The following is a 2,500-nucleotide window of genomic DNA, read 5'->3' as shown; positions in this document are numbered from 1 at the left end:
CAATATTTGATGTTGCACCCGCCCTCCCTGAGTAGGTCGGGGGGTACCCAGGCAAGTTTAGCACATACATGTGCGTTTCCATTATCAAATCCACAAGCTCCGCACCCCTACCGTCCTGTACATCGCTGTGCCAGAGTGGGGACTTAGCATTAGCATCAAGAGCTACAATTATAGCCTGCCCGGCTAAAACTCTTAGAATCCAATTCAGCTGATCAAGATAAATCTTGATGTCATGTCTGAATTGGCAGTAGACGTTTACAACGTACATACTGTAAGACAGCAGATTTAGTTGTACAACTATAATATGCTCAGTACAGAACTGATTTAATATCGTAGTTTTAATAGTTTTATTCAATACTATAATTGCACTCATGGGGTTCCCACCTGAGGATACCACCTGTGCTGTTGCGGGAAAACCAGGGACTCGACCCGTACAGGAGTTCGGTTCTTGTATCAAAAGAATATCAACTCCTTCTTGTTCCGCTACCTTCCGTAGCTCATGTGCAACCATCTGGCTGCGCATGGCATTGACTTGTACCACTTTAAATATCGCCGTAATCTGTTCTTTGGACAAGTCTGTCTAAGAACATTCGGTGGGTTGGACAATCTTTAGGTCCACCACACTTGCGGCCTCGTCTCTTGCATGGTACACATACTGCCGCTTTGTCCTTATTAGGACAGCCATTCTTAATATGTCCAGAGAGGCCACAATGGCCGCATATGATATCAGGTTGCGTACAATACTTGTTTGTATGATTAATGTCCTGGCATTTAGTGCATCTCGGCACTGCCAGGTAATCTTTTATATTCAACGCAGAGTAGCCAACATACAACCGACCCACTCTCGTTAGTAATTTCCATAAACCTGGCGAGACTTCTACCACGTGGTGTACTGTCAGTTTCCCACGTGGTCCTAGATAGGGACAGCGGGAATCTCGTTAATCCATTCATGCGCGTCACTAATTAGATGACGAGGCATTTGGCTACCTTAAGAGAGTCATAGTTACTCCCGCCGTTTACCCGCGCTTGATTGAATTTCTTCACGTTGACATTCAGAGCACTGGGCAGAAATCACATTGCGTCAACACCCGCTAGGGCCATCGCAATGCTTTGTTTTAATTAGACAGTCGGATTCCCCCAGTCCGTGCCAGTTCTGAGTTGATCGTTGAATGGCGGCCGAAGAGAATCCGCGCACCCGCGCGCCCCCGGAGGAGCACGCTAAGGCGGACGCGGCCTCGCAGCAAGGAAGATCCGTGGGAGGCCAAGGCACGGGACCGAGCTCGGATCCTGCACGCAGGTTGAAGCACCGGGGCGCGAACGCCGCGCAGGCGCGCGCATCCTGCACCGCCGGCCAGCACGAGGCCGACCAACGGCGAGAGCAGACCACGCCCGCGCTAAACGCCCGCACTTACCGGCACCCCTACGGCACTCACCTCGCCCAGGCCCGGCACGTTAGCGCTGACCCACTTCCCGACCAAGCCCGACACGCCCCGATCCTCAGAGCCAATCCTTATCCCGAAGTTACGGATCCAATTTGCCGACTTCCCTTACCTACATTATTCTATCGACTAGAGGCTCTTCACCTTGGAGACCTGCTGCGGATATGGGTACGAACCGGCGCGACACCTCCACGTGGCCCTCTCCCGGATTTTCAAGGTCCGAGGGGAAGATCGGGACACCGCCGCAACTGCGGTGCTCTTCGCGTTCCAAACCCTATCTCCCTGCTAGAGGATTCCAGGGAACTCGAACGCTCATGCAGAAAAGAAAACTCTTCCCCGATCTCCCGACGGCGTCTCCGGGTCCTTTTGGGTTACCCCGACGAGCATCTCTAAAAGAGGGGCCCGACTTGTATCGGTTCCGCTGCCGGGTTCCGGAATAGGAACCGGATTCCCTTTCGCCCAACGGGGGCCAGCACAAAGTGCATCATGCTATGACGGCCCCCATCAACATCGGATTTCTCCTAGGGCTTAGGATCGACTGACTCGTGTGCAACGGCTGTTCACACGAAACCCTTCTCCGCGTCAGCCCTCCAGGGCCTCGCTGGAGTATTTGCTACTACCACCAAGATCTGCACCGACGGCGGCTCCAGGCAGGCTCACGCCCAGACCCTTCTGCGCCCACCGCCGCGACCCTCCTACTCGTCAGGGCTTCGCGGCCGGCCGCAAGGACCGGCCATGACTGCCAGACTGACGGCCGAGTATAGGCACGACGCTTCAGCGCCATCCATTTTCAGGGCTAGTTGCTTCGGCAGGTGAGTTGTTACACACTCCTTAGCGGATTCCGACTTCCATGGCCACCGTCCTGCTGTCTTAAGCAACCAACGCCTTTCATGGTTTCCCATGAGCGTCGATTCGGGCGCCTTAACTCGGCGTTTGGTTCATCCCACAGCGCCAGTTCTGCTTACCAAAAGTGGCCCACTTGGCACTCCGATCCGAGTCGTTTGCTCGCGGCTTCAGCATATCAAGCAAGCCGGAGATCTCACCCATTTAAAGTTTGAGAA

General features: G+C 53.9%; 1 pseudogene; it reads right to left on the bottom strand.

Moving 5' to 3' along the window:
• Window positions 1–2,500, bottom strand: part of LOC126435716 (large subunit ribosomal RNA) — an 8,069-nt pseudogene that overhangs the window by 4,198 nt on the left and 1,371 nt on the right.

Source organism: Schistocerca serialis, unplaced genomic scaffold (assembly GCF_023864345.2).
Source record: "Schistocerca serialis cubense isolate TAMUIC-IGC-003099 unplaced genomic scaffold, iqSchSeri2.2 HiC_scaffold_1215, whole genome shotgun sequence".
Lineage (NCBI taxonomy): Eukaryota > Metazoa > Arthropoda > Insecta > Orthoptera > Acrididae > Schistocerca > Schistocerca serialis.
This window is presented reverse-complemented; position numbering and strand designations above follow the sequence as displayed.